General features: G+C 40.7%; 1 protein-coding gene across 3 annotated transcripts in view; it reads left to right on the forward strand.

Moving 5' to 3' along the window:
* The window catches only part of IGF1R (insulin like growth factor 1 receptor), a 274,989-nt gene that overhangs the window by 103,165 nt on the left and 158,267 nt on the right, over positions 1–13,557 (forward strand). The gene's annotated exons all lie outside the window — the stretch shown is intronic.

Here is a 13,557-nt window from a genome sequence, read left to right on the forward strand (position 1 = left end):
TGAAAAACTGAGACCAAAAGTAAAGTTTTTTTCCCTTTAAGAGCTTTTTAAAAATGTAGTTTTATCAGTGTTTTACATAACCCAGACAATATTTGTTATTGTTGATATTCAATAGTTTGCAAGTGCGACAATCTTGATGTTTTTAGAAATGATAGAATTAACACATTAAAATATATAGTTCTTAGTCAAAATAGGATGTTTAAGGAGTGGAGAGCATGAACAAAACTTTCCACTCAAATCCATTTAGTTTCGTCTGGCAGCAGGCACGTGTCCCTGGTGGGTCCCTGGCAGATCTGGACTTCTACCTCCTGCTGGTGCCATTAGGATAGGGAAGAGGTGGGGAACACTAGATCCTTAGCATTGTTCGAATATTTGCATGTTTGTGTGGGGGTGATGTTTTCCTGAGAATGTTGCTAAATAATAGAAATTCCCAGAGTTCTTCAATTTGCAGACTGATGCAAAGTGCTGTGTGTCCTCCAGCAATGAGGTGCAGTGTAGGTAAAATTCAGGTGGATGGGAAGACAGACAGACTTTATGAGTTAGTAAATTCCTTCTATACTGATTGCCAAATGAAAAGCCCCTCTCCAAAATTTCTACTGTCATACACGCCATCCTTCAGGACTTTGGATGAGCTTATGTGTTCAGAAAATTGGGCTGAGGTCTCCTGATACCCTGCACTGAGATGTTTTTCCTGACTTTGATTTCCATTGATGTGTAGTCCTTCCAAGGAAAATATTCATTGGATGCCCTTCCTACACTGTGGCATTATGCCAGAGGTATCAAATTTTAAAGTAAAAGTGCCCAACCCTGGCACCCTCAGCACTTACATGTTAATACATTCAGTCCATGTGAAATTGTGTACTCCTTTAATATTTATTGCAAAAAATAGTTTGACATCTCCTGTTACCTTAACTCTTTTGATACAGAATCTCTATATCAGAAGAATCAGCGACAGCTTTAAGCGTGTAAATACCCATTTCTCTGTTTTGTGAGAATTTTTAAACAGGAATATTCTTCTTATTTTCTTTGTAGGAAAACAGCATCAAAGAGTAGCATTTCTTGTTTTTTTTTCCAGTGTGCGTCTTGTGGCTGATTTGTCCATGAAGGGATGGATACACTTTGTGTTTAACTGTGTAAATCATGTTAGCCCTTTAAAGCACTGCCATACTCACCTGGTTTTTGCTTTGATGAGTAGAAAGTGTTAAAAAATGAATGGAAGTTAACTCATATTCACACCTTGTTTGCCGACTTCCTCTTGTTCTTTTTCTGTAAAAACTCATAGAGCTATATGCATTGGCCTGCTCCCAGGGGTCTTTTAAGCCCTCCATCTAGCAACAATGCTACATAAGAGCAGGGAAAATAAAGAAAACACTGTGTCGTTATTTCTTTCTTTTAGACTTGGTAAGAAATATATTCAGACAGGTCAGATGCTCTCAGAATCACAGCATGTTGCACTACTAGTAATTAAAACTAAAGCCCAAATTGAATAAAGAAATAATTTTTTTATTGATTGCTGGCATTTGTGAAAAAGGTTTAATTAGACCAGGATACAAAGGCGACTTATTGGTACTTTCATTAGACATTGCTGACATGTTTATTTTCTATGTCTTATTTTGCCTGGGAATTTATAATTTTCTCCTGCCTTCTCACAAGAATGCTAGTAGCACTACTTTTATGCTCATTAGCAGTTTTGTCTTTTTTTTTTTTTTTTTTAAACTTATGCATGGCCCATGCTCAAAGTTTCTTCCAGGAAAAATTTCTTTAAAGTGGGATTTGAGATTGTCCTTTTTCTTCTGTCTGGTGGCTTATTCCTGTGAGCGACCGTTAGTCTCTCACCTTTATCTCAGCCTGTCTGGGGTCTTGAGGTTGTCTCCCTGCTCTCTGTAGATCTCTGGGTGTAAGTTGGCCATTAATTGTCAAGGGTCAGCAAACCCTGGTCTCTTCCCCTGCCTGCTCTGCCCCAGTTCTGCATGTTGACGTGCATCTAACTTGGAATTCCTTTCCAAGGTGGAATCCTGGGTCTCTGTCATGTCAGTGTGACTTCTGCTTTTGGAGATGATTGTGCGTGTGTGATCATGGGCTGCCTGAATGTCTCTCTGCTGGGATTAAAAATTAGAGGAAGAGATAGATTTGGGCATAGATTTTTTACCTGGAGGACCTTTGAATTAGGGAGCCCAGGGATAGTTTCAGGATGTGGAGAGTCTGTGAATCCCTCAATATTGTGTCAAAATTTGTTTATAGGCATTTTTCTTGGCAAGAGCATCCCCAACAGTCATCACATTCTCAAAGAGATTTTTGGCCCGTAAACCTTTAGAAATCACCAGGCAATAAGAAGGTCCCCATTGTGTCTTCTTAGTCCACAACAGCAGTGTATTTATTACCTGAATGCTTAAAGATGGAGAATGGCTACTTTGACTTAACTCTGCTGATGAAACTTGAAAAGGGGAAGGTTGTTGATGAGCGTTGGATCATCATTGTGTAATAAGGTGCAACTTGCAATGTAATGGGGTCTTCAGAGCCAGGGAGTCAGTTGTGGCACCATGTGTCTGTGGACTCCATCCATCCATTCATCCTTCCACTCAGGTGCCATTGTAGGGATCAGAAGGATGACCGACACATACACCTTGCTGCTGTTGCTTTCCTAATGTGTGGTAGGACATTTTATAGTCAGTTCTCTGGAGAACAGTGCTAATTAGGATTTCCGGGAACTGTTTCTGCATGCTGTCCTCCTGTTCCACTCCCTTGTGTGTGCCCAGCCTACTCTCGCCCTTTCTTAACTGTTGTTTCCTAGGGGTTCCCAGACTGGTCTGAATAGAGCCAAAGCCATGTGTAGTGTGCGCTTAGACATGCACGTGCACTGGATGAGGAAAGAGGGACGAGAACAAGGCTTTAGTGAGGAAGTGGAGTTTTATGTGTAGTTAATCCCAGGAAATGGTGACGTTGAAGGTGAGGCAGTGATCTGGGCTGGAATATGCCCAGAGAGAGAAGCTCTCCGGATGAGATCTGCATGCACCTTGGAAAGAATATATTTTAGATCAGGCCTTGGGTTTCCCACTGCAGTTCATCTGTGAGTAAGCAACAGTTTACGTAAGGGCTTTGAACATTTTCAGTGACAAAGGAAAGGAAAAAGATTTAAGGTCAGGGTTAGGCTTAGATTGTTTGCTTATTCGTTTTGTTATTGGCAATTCTTACAAAGCCCAGAGTGTGTGTTTATCAGCAGCATGCTTATCAAGTTACTGACGTTCAAGCCGACATTGCCTCCCTCTTTTCCTCCCTCCTCCAACTCCACTTTTTTTTCTTTCTTTTTTTTTTAATAGGCAGGAAGGCATTTGATTTTTTTAACAGTGTGAGAAAAGCTTAAATGTCCCCACCTCTAGTGGTGTGTTTCCAGCAGCTTAGGTGAGGAAAGACCAGCTTGCAAAGCTGAGCTCTGAGGCGAACACATTGCTTATGGTCTCGTAAACTCTGAGGTTTTCTCCAGTGAGACCTCTAGACTTATGAACAAGCAGAGAATTTTAGTTGAACTACAAGCATGAATTTTTTCCTTAAGATATGACTGCACAGCATCTGTGGAATAATTTAAAAGTTTCTGAAAACATGAAACAGGTGTTTGATAAGGAATTTTCTGACTTAAACATTTTCGAAACAAATCTTATATAAACTTTATTAAAGACTGCTCATTTTGATTTGTAAATATTTCTTACAGTTGCTTTATTCATTATTTCTAATCTCTGGAAGAGGAACTATTTGGAAAATGACTGGTGTTTTTGCTGTACTTCTTTTTTTTTTTTCTTTTGGAGTCCTCATAATGTGGTAGGCTCTGTTCAATGGAGTTAATACTGAACAGGCTGTTCAAAACCAAAGAAAGGTTTGTGAAAAATTAGAATGAAGGAAGACTTCGAAAAGTCACTTTTTTCTTTTGGTGGGAAGTAGGAAGTAGCACTCATGATTTGGTGTGTTTTCCACATGGCAGGCAAAGATCATATTATGATGCATTTTAATGACAGGATGTGTTTGCTTTTGATGAGAGGTGGGGTTGATGCTGAAGTGTAAGTTGTTAGAGTCACTCTCCTTCCTCCTCAGGGTGGAGCCGTTGACCCTGCTTGATTTAATCTACTCTATCATTTAAATTATAAATATGTGGATTTGTATTCTAACCTCAGAATTATAGAATCTTGCCTCATTTACATACCCCTCTCTCTTAGTTGAATACTCATTATGATTCTTACATCAGGTGTAGGTGAGAGTATTAGAAAATTGTTTCGAGTGTGGAGACTTGGATCATTTCTTCCCTGGCTACTATACCGGATACTTTCTTGTTTTGTTGCCATACCAGACAAGGAGCTCATGTTTCTGACGCTCCCCACATTGCAAGTACATTCCCATCTGGAGAATGTTGGGGCTGTGCAAACCTAGAGCCTCAGAGTGACTGACATTTTCTTAAAAGATAAATATGGCTGCTGTTGGATTGGAAGTTCCACTTTATAGAAATATGCACAGTTAGGGAAGATCAAGGCATCTGTGAATGCTAGTCATAAGGGACAAATCAATTCGGGGGTGGGGTGGGGGAAGCATTAAAGTGCTAGATTGCCTGTTACTTGAGGGTTAACATTGCATGAGGGTTGACATGGAGTACTGCTTAAGCCCTGAGGTGCTTTGGCAGTTGTGGACCAGCAACCATTTCCTTTTGCTCATAGTACCTGGGTTTTCCTCTGGGGACCACTCTACCTATACTGTGTAGCAGCCACACATTTTAGGTGAGATCAACCCCATACTTTTGTCATAAGTTGATCAGTGCATCCTCTCTCCCCAGAGGATGGGCTATGCACCCCCCCCCCCCACTATAATCAGTGGGAGGCACTTCCTGGCCACAGTTAACTGTCCAATTCAGGTCAATCCATTAGAACACTGCTCAGAACTTTGGTGGTTCTGGGAAGGAGTGCTCTCCCTGAATGTGAATAAGGATACACATAGCTCTAGTTGGTGTCTGAAGACATTTTGAAATCTGGTGGGAAGCCTACCTGAAGACATAGGTAATGTGCGGTGAGAGATGGGACTAGGAGAATCGCTGAAAACTGAGTGGAAGCCCAGAGCAAACTGTGCCTGAAACATACACTACTGCTTTTTAAGTTTTGCATGAATATACTCTTTATGGTATAATCAGTTTTAATTAATTTTCATTTTGGAGGGTTGATCATTGGTCAATCTCAGTAGTTCAGAAATACTCATAGCTGAAGAACTAGGCTGTGAGTTAGCTATAGTGTGATGACAAAAAGGAGGGCGTCTTAAAAGTGGGGGCATTCACTGAAGTTTTATGAGCCTTTCCTTAGACCCTTCAAACCAGATTAAGTTCTTTCCCCTCCATGTCTTCTGTGCTTAGAAATGTGGCCTGTTAAGTCTGGTTGTCTACTGCACCCATCAGGTCATAAAAGTGGATTCCAAATTTGGGGCCAAAATACAGGCAGGGATTGAAAATTAAAAATTTCTTGCAAATTTCCCCACAAAAGATTGAAGGACGCTTTTCCATGGGTTGCACGAGAACCACAGTGTCTCTGTGTTTAGGCGTCGGAAGTGCAGAACTTGGCTATGGAGTTTAGAATTTAAAACTGAGATTTGCTTCTTTAAGAAAATATGTAAAATGTTATTCAGTCTTAAAAAGGAAGGACATTCTCTACAACATGGATGGAACTTGAGGGCATTATGCTAACTGAATAAGCCAATCAATCACAAAGGACAAATACTGTGTGATTACACTTATACAAAGTACCTAGAGTAGTCACATTCCTAGAGACAGAAAGCAGAATGGTGGTTACCAGGGCCTGGGAAGTTTCAGTTTTGCAAGACTGAAAAAGTTCAGGAGATGAATGGTAGTGAGACTGCACAACAGTGTCAACGTACTTACTGCTACTGTACCGTGCACTTAAACGAGGTAAAAATGGTAAATTTTGTTATGTATATTTTACCATAATTAAAATAAGTAAATTAAATTTAAAACGAAGGAGAGTAGTATTCAGCTGTCCTTGGATATATTAGATCAGGGAAACGGAGGTGGGGGTCTCACTGAGTTCGAGTGTGTACACTCACTGAGCAGTCCTGGGCATGAGTCCTGGCTCTGGTTGGGGGTTGTGTGACTTTGAGGCTAATACTAATCTTAGTCCCGGAGTCCGCACAAGGAAAATAGGTTGATAGTAGCTGAGGTGATTTGCGTCAAGCCTTCTTCCCCAGGGAGCACTTGGAGCTGGATGACCCTTGACCTGTCATCTCTGAAGTCCCTCTTGTGATGCCATCTCCTCACTCCCCTCTACCTCCCCATGTAAGATATCTTTTGTGTACTGCCCCACCACTGTTTGAACAGTCACAGAACAGTAAGCAGATCTAAACTTGTTTGCACATTATGATCACCTGGGGAGCTTTTTAAATTCCAAGGCTAGGTAGGCTCCCTCACCCAGACACCACTTCTGAATCACCATTTCTGGGGGTAGGACAGGGCATCGGTGTTTTTAAAGCTCCCAGGTGAGTACCATCTGCAAACAAGTTTGGGGACTGCTGCTCTAGACATGGTTCTTCTTTCAGGTTTCAGCCTGAGCCTCCTACCACTGCCACCCCACAATTATGTCACCTGTGGAGTGTCCCAAGGCCCCACTGTGGGGGAAGCATTTAAGGGGGGTCTTCAGCCGCCTCTGCTGCTGTAGAGATGAGAGCAACATTTGGCTTGAGTGAGGGAGTGAAGCCCGCTGGCCTAGTGCCCTGGTTCTCCTGGGTCAGAAAACCCTCTGGGGGTTTGTTAAAGCTCACAAGACTGGGCCCCAGCCTCAGGGTTTCTGATTCATGAGACCTTGGGCAGGCTGGGTGCTGAGAATTTGCATTCCTGACAAGTTCCGAGGTGATCCTGCTGCAGGTCTGGGACCGCACTTTGAGAACCACTGGCCTATGGAACAAATCTTTGCAAATTAGGGAGGTGTGTTGTGGGTGGAAGAGGACTGGTAGTTGAAAGAGTATTTGCTTAAATACATTGCCAAGTATTTGCCAAGTACGCAGCCGCTGCCTTTCTGGCTTTAATCATGCAGAGACTTTCTAAATCACAAGTAATTGCACATCCTTTAAGCAGCTTTTGACTGAGTCTGGTTTTCTTTTTGTGGTGATTTTCCTTAAACTCCTAAAGGGAGGGCGGGTGGGGCAAGAAAGATGTTATTTCTTTAAAAAAGAGACCTATTAGTTATTAGCAGAGTTGTATTCTAAGTACTATATTTCACAAGCATTATTTTTAAGAGACCCCCAACAGCACAGGTGTGTGTGAAGACCCACGCATCGCCTGGCCATGGGTGCCGTCCACCCTTACCCTGCTCACCTGAGCTCACATGTGCCAGGATGTGGCCCATCTTATGTTTTTAAAGAGGTTGTTTGGTTTGTGCCTTGGATGTTATTCCACAGATAAGCCTGAAAGGGGACCTACATCTTAAAATGCCCATGACCTTGAATGGTCTTTCTGAAGGGGTGGCTAGATTTGTGCTCGTCATCTCAGGTATGTGTCAGGCCTGCCGTTGTTTCAGGCTGGACACAGGTGCTTAGGAAAATTCCTCACCGAAAGGCTTTTGGGATTTACAAGTTCTTGCTGTTTTTGTGACCTTGTGTGGTTTCTGGTTTCACAGAAGGCTTTGTTTCTCAGTTCTTGTTGCTGCTTTCAGCCTTGCCCTGTAATCACCGGGCGCCAGGGAGGGCTGCGGTCGGTCTGTTTTCCTGGGGTGTGCTCAGATACCGTGTCAGCCCACGTGTGTCACCAGTGGCGGGGGGCAGGGGGGAGGGTGCTCTGAGACACACTCAGTCACTAATAAAGGCCTTCGTTTGAATTTTGTACTTGCCCCTGATGAAGGCATTTCTTGCAGCTGCTCAATGTGGTTTGTTTTAAATGGGCCATCCTTGAATTCATGTGACTCTGGAACTTGGTAGACTAAGTAAATGTGCTTTCCAAGGTTAAAATTTAGGGGCTGTTAGCTAAACTTTTCAGAGAGGGAAGAAACTTGCTTTGAATTCAGTTTCAGGGTTTGGGAGTCTGGGGGAGGTGGTAAGGGCCCCAGGGAAGACCTAAGAAATAAAGCGCCCGTGATGACCTACATCAGAAGTGTATAGAGTCCCTACCCAAGTAAGGAATGGTGACCGAAGGGGGATCTCAAGGGTGCAGGTGACTCTCAGTCTGTGAATGTCAGCAATGCAGTGAAAGAGCAGCCATCCAAAGCCATGTGGGACACAAGGTAGCTCTACAGACCTGGTACCATGGCAGGAGGAGGGCGAGGCAAGGGTATCCTGACAGCTGATGGGGAGTAGCATTTTAGCATAAGGAAAAGAGGAGAACACAGATGCAAGACTGGGTCTGCAGACACTCACCCTAGACCTAGAGAGAAGTAGCTTGGAGCAGCTGCATGATATTTCTGAGAAGGAGCATGTGTTCACTGTAAGGATCCCAAGTGTAGACCATCACAGTAAGAGCTAGATGAAAGGACTGATAGTAGGGAGATAGGAGAGAGAAAGTAGAACCTTACAGTGCAAAGACCCATAGATACTATTCTGTTTTTAGTGTATAATGGAGGAAATTCTGTCATTTATTGAGCACCTGCTACACGGCAGGTTTAATGTTCAGCAGTGACAATGCAGAGCTTACTAAGGCCAGGTTCTGGACTAATCTGGGGGAACAGAGCAGAAATGGATAATTATTCCCTGTCCTGAAAACTACCTCTACCCAGGGGTGACTGGAGTCTTCACAGAAGAGGCGAAGTCTACATTTGGTCCTCAGAGTCATGTCCTGTGGTATCTGAGTGTCTTAACAGTAATAGGAAAATGCAGAAGTTGTAAGGGTTGTTCCGTCCCTCTTTGTCAACATCATTGTCATTATTTGGAAAATTCACAGTGTCTTTTGCTTCTTTCTTGCAGTCCTTGACATTAAACTATGGACTTGGTTTATAGTTAATTGCTCATTTTGTTATTCATTAGTCATGACTTCTGTTTATTTTGGAAATCATCTGGTCCTTTCCTTCCACTTCACTAGTGGGGAAACTTAGACCCAGAGAGGGACCATGATTTACAGTTGGCTAAATGGTACAGAAACCCAGCAAGCACAGTGGCTCTCTGACTCTTTAGTGGCTCCTTGACAATAAGATGGGCCTTTTCTGGGGAGCAGAGTTGGGGAATGGGGCAGCCCAGGGCTGTGTGTTACATGCATGTCTCTGATTGGCTTTATGACCCTGGTCAGGTCCCCTCCCTTGTCCCCTGAGTCTGTTACCTTTGGTGAAGTACAAACAAGTACTCCCTTTCACGTTTGTCCTGCACTGGGCCACCTTCCCCAGGGCCTAGCATCAGCCTAGTAGTGGCCTTGAAGTGGGAGCTGGTGGATCACGTGTGGCAGGTCTCTGGCGGTGACCTCTTCTGTGTGATTTCCAGTGACTGATCTCTGTAGCCTTTCTGGAAGTTCACATATGCATAGTTCTCTGTCTTTTAAAAAAAGACAAAAGAAAAACCCACCACACAGCCCCCAAATCAGCTGTCTTTCTTCTGATGAATAGACAGCAATCGGTGAAGAGCAGAAGAGTAGTTTCTTATAAGTACTCTGGGAGTGCATAATACATTTTAAATAAGATTAAAAATTATGTTTTATTCTTGCTAGCATCACTGTCAGATAATTGAATGTGAGAGCATTTAGTGCTGTGTGCTCGGTACGAAGTAGTAACATCAATTCAGTGTTCAGTACATCCACTGTTCAAGAACAATGCATTCAAAGTCAGTGTATTTTGGCTGTGCTGCAGAGTTCTGGAAATTCCCAGGAGAATAAGTTTTTCTCCTGTTACGTAATCCAGCACAAGTGAATGTGTAGCAGCAACCTCATGTTTAGTAATGACTTTAGAAATGCAAGTGATTCTAAAATTTAGCTTTTTAAAATTTTGCCTATTTTAAAAAATTGCTTTTAAGGTTTAAGGTAGGCTTTTCCTTTATTCAAGAAATGCTTATCCAGCACTATTCTGTGCTAAGTATCATTCTGAGTGCTTTACAAATATCTAACTTCATTAGGTAAGTACTGCTATTCCTACTGTGGAGATGAGTTAACTGAGCCACAGAGAAGTTAAAGTTGCTCAAGTTACACTGCTTGTTAATGGTTTTGACTACTTTCTAAGTTTCAGTTAACCACTGTGAAATTTTACTATCTCGAGCTACACATTTCAAAGTCATTTCTGATGCTAAACTACCATTAAACAAAATAATCACTTTTTCTCCAATCAAATGTTGATAACATATTAGCATTGTGACTTGAGCTTTTCCCTGGAGGAGGACATCCCATCTTCAGGTGCTGAGGTAGGGGCTGGAGCCACTTTGGGACCGGAGCCCTCCAGTAGAGGGAACACGAGAGTAGGCTGTTTGTTGGGTTGCCCTGGTCGAACAGGTGTGAAGATGGACAGAGAGAACCCAAGCATAAAAAGGTGGGTGATGAGTTAATCAGCAGCAGAGTTTTCCTGCCATTCTGTTGCAGTCATTGAAGACAGTCATGAGTTCTCTGGCTTGGAGATGTCTTGCTGCTATACCTCATACACATTAACTCCACCCCTTCAGAGTTAGTGGCCAAGAATGGAGCCAGGTGGATGTTTTTTTAATCTAAGTAATCACAACAAACATTCATATTTATTGAATATTGTCCCTGTGTGTCAATTTTCTAAGTGCTTTGCAGTGTATTGTCTCATTTAATATTTCTCGGTAGTATATGTTAAGAGTAAATAAGATTGTAAGGTGAATATGTGACCTACTTGATAGAACTCTTTTAAGTATATTGAAGTTTTATAATTTCCTCTTTATAGATGAAATTAACATGCTAATTACAAATCATTCCTTACTATTCACTCAGGCAGGCTAGCTCTTTAAGTATCTCCTTAAGGTTTAGATGAATAACTTAATTGAATTGCTTAATGTATTTGGAAGTGATAAAACTGCATTTCTTTTAAATTATGTAATCCACATAACAAGGAATAACTCTAGTAGGAAATGTGAAGGACATATTTACAGAAAATCGACACAATCTTACTGAGCAACACACAAAAGATTTAAATGAAGTGCCTTTTTTCCCCCCCTGGGTGAGAAGCTGGGATATTATCAATGTCACTTCTTCAGCTTCAGTACTTCTGCAGTTTGGAGCTTGATAAAGTGATTCTAAAGTTTGTCCTGAAGATTTAATAGTAAGACAGGTTTAAAATATTTTGGAAAAATGAGGAATGAACTAGAGTCAGTGTGGAAAGGTTTACAACACTTTTGCTAGAAATAAAAGTCCCCTCCAAATTACTAATGTTGTACATCAGATCATATTCAAGTTTATCAGAAGATGTTACCTTTTAAGGAGAACAGCCAAATAATTGATGAAGACTATGCATATAATGTGTGGAACCCAGTGTTCAGCTTCAATTTATTTAACCGAACTTTTGATAAAGTAGTACAAGCCTGTATTTTTACTGTTTATCAAATGCTTTTTGAATAGAAATAATGAGTTAATGACATTTAATTATTCCTGGTAAATTAATAATGTAAACAAGATTGTAGGGTATATATGTAAACTACTTAGAACTTTGCATACCCTGCAGATTTTATAACTTCTATTTGCATATGCATGTCACATGCTCATTATGTAAAGGAGTGCCATATGTTATCATTGTGCCAGGCACAAGGCTATATTGAGTCTATTTCCTGTCTTTGTGGCTTCAATAGTTAATTTGGACAATACTGGGATATTGCAAGGTCAGGAGAATCAAGTTCAGCATTTCATCTTTTCATGCACTGGCCTAAAAAAGTTTTCATGGCCAAATGAGAGGCTAATTACTTTATTCCCCTCCCTTTTATGTTTTACAAAGCATTTCTCAAACCTCTTTGAGAACATAGATTGCCTATTAATATCTATTAATATGTAGGGTTCCTTGAAACACTTAAATTTGAGTCCCTTGTCTAGATGCTTAAGAAGGAACAAAACTCGGTGACAGATTTGTATAAAAACCTGAATATATGCATTTGGGGATGAAAGGAAGTAACTTTTTTACCCAGTTGAATTAAGTGGAAAACACAATTTTAATCACAATTGACTGATAGAAATCTAAATACATGTGTTCTGATTTTATTTTTAAAAGAATGCATTTTTAAATGTCATCATCCCTCTCCCCCTGAAGTCTTAATTACAAATAATTTTGGAAATATTCTGTCCCGTATATTTACATCATATGTGCACATATTCTGATATATAGTTTTAAAGACTTTAATGGGATCATTCTTTTGCATTGTCCTGTACCTTGTTTTCAGCTTCATAATTTACCTTGATTGTCATTCACTGTCAGTTCAAGTAGATCTATCCTGTTATTTTTAACCATTGCATAATGCTAGAATGATGGACACAATTTCTTTAATCGCTTCAAATTAGGCATGCAGATTGTTTCCAGTTTTTTAATATTACAAATAACCCTGCAGTAAACATGTCTTGGATATGCATTCTTTTAGTTTAAAATAGTCTTGTTCCTTCAGAAAGTAGTTCAATAATCAACTTAGAAATTCTTTTTGTGCTAATTACTATGATTGCTTATGTTGAATTCTTCTTTTAGTTTATTGTTTACATAGTATATAATCCTAAATTATTATAAGTGAAATAGTCCTTTTGCTAAGAAAGCAGTTTAGCTTAAAGTTGGGATTTCTGAATAGAGACTTAAAAACTAACCTTTTTGGAGCTGTGACTTCTTGATGAAGTGGCAGCACACAGGCAGAATATGTTCTACATTTGGATGGCCTACATCAGGATGATGTGATTTGCAAGAAGCTCTTGGTCTGCCTAGGCTTCTGGAGGACAGCAGTTATCTTTGTTGTTGGGAGACTTTTCTCCTCCATTAAAAAAAAACAAAACATTTTAATTTGAGATACTTGTAGATGCACCTGCAGTTATAAGTAGTAATACAGAGAGGTCCCATGCACCATTTCCCCCAATAGTAGCATTTTGTAAAACTGTAGTACAAAATCACAACCAGGATATTGACACACTGATACAGTTAAGAAACAGTTTAATCACCACAAGGTATCTCATGCTGCCTTTTATAGCCATACCTACTTCCCCCCACCTCTACCCTTGGTTACAACTAATCTGTTCTCCATCTCTAAAATATTGTCATTTCAAGAATGTTTTGTAAATGAAATTGTACAATCCTTTTGGGATTGGCTTTTTTCCCCTCAGCATAATTCTCTATAGATACATTCAGGTTGTTGTGTGTATCAGTAGTTTGTTCCTTGTTACTGCTGGATTGTATTCTGTGGTATGGATGCACCACAGTTAGTTTAACCATTCACCCCTTGGTGTTAAGGGTTTTGTGTGAGTGTAAGTTTTCATTTCTCTGGGATAAATGCCCAGGAGTACAATTGCTAGGTCATATAGTAGATACATGTTTATTTTTTAAGAAATTGCCAAACTGCTTTCCAGAGTGGCTGTACCATTTTACATCCCCCCAGCAATGTTTGAGTGACCCAGTTTCTCCACATCCTTGTCAGGTGTTGATGTCGTCA

This window comes from Cynocephalus volans, chromosome 3 (assembly GCF_027409185.1).
Source record: "Cynocephalus volans isolate mCynVol1 chromosome 3, mCynVol1.pri, whole genome shotgun sequence".
Taxonomy (NCBI): Eukaryota; Metazoa; Chordata; class Mammalia; order Dermoptera; family Cynocephalidae; genus Cynocephalus; species Cynocephalus volans.